Source organism: Anomaloglossus baeobatrachus, chromosome 10 (genome assembly GCF_048569485.1).
Source record: "Anomaloglossus baeobatrachus isolate aAnoBae1 chromosome 10, aAnoBae1.hap1, whole genome shotgun sequence".
NCBI lineage: Eukaryota > Metazoa > Chordata > Amphibia > Anura > Aromobatidae > Anomaloglossus > Anomaloglossus baeobatrachus.
The window spans coordinates 34814828-34815775 of NC_134362.1; the positions used below are offsets into that span (position 1 = coordinate 34814828).

The window sequence follows — 948 nt, forward strand, 5'->3', positions numbered from 1 at the left end:
GTATCCCCCCTGCCCCCCATTATAAATACCTATACATGTGATTATGAGATCTGTCTACATTGGGGTCCCAAGTGTTGGAGTTTTGCTAAGTATCCCCCCTGCCCCCCATTATAAATACCTATACATGTGATTATGAGATCTGTCTACATTGGGGTCCCAAGTGTTGGAGTTTTGCTAGGTATCCCCCCTGCCCCCCATTATAAATACCTATATATGTGATTATGAGACCTGATGACCCAATGTATAACTAATGCAGAACTTTACAGAACTCCAGGATCCTGGAGATTGAATATAAATCACATATAAAAGTCTAAAATAATCAACGACAAGGAAGGTTTCAGTGAATCACATTCTTTTATTCAATGTATCCCATCAGGATGGATAATAACATGTTACATATAGAGAGAAAACTCCCCGAGGAATGTGAGATACAAACACCGAGATCACATCTGATACCTGCATACAATAGAAGATACATAGATAGATATTTATATAATATATATATATATAATGCCCTTATGTAGAATAGGAATCTGGTAAAAAAATAACTTCTGCTCTGAACAGTACAAACATATAATAAACAGTAGCATTAAATATCCACTTCATAGAAAACATTGCACTTAAGGTTCAAGTATTAAGGTCCAGTTCACGAGGAACTGTAGAAATGTTCATCTCCATAATGTCCATCATTGATGGAGCCTGGATTGTAACCGGTCCATCGGCAGTGAGAGACTGGAGGAGGAGGGGGATGGGGATCCACTCGCTGACGGAGAGACCCCCGATGTTTTCCCCATCATCAGAAGTCAGAGATGTTGGGACTGATTACTCCCATGCTGAGGTCAAGTCATTCGTCTACTGAAGCCTTGGACAGATTCCCGAATGAAAGGTCCAAAGTCATCATCATCTACAGCACCTCAACCAGCAATGGTGATCCAACTGGGTCTCTAA

General features: G+C 40.5%; 1 protein-coding gene across 1 annotated transcript in view; it reads right to left on the minus strand.

Annotated features, from left to right (window-relative positions):
* Positions 1 to 335: 335 nt before the first annotated feature.
* The window catches only part of ADM (adrenomedullin), a 2444-nt gene continuing 1831 nt past the window's right edge, over positions 336 to 948 (minus strand). Inside the window, exon 4 of the mRNA XM_075326926.1 lies at positions 336 to 948. This exon is cut by the window's right edge and continues 719 nt beyond it. The gene's annotated coding sequence lies outside the window, so the exon portion shown is untranslated.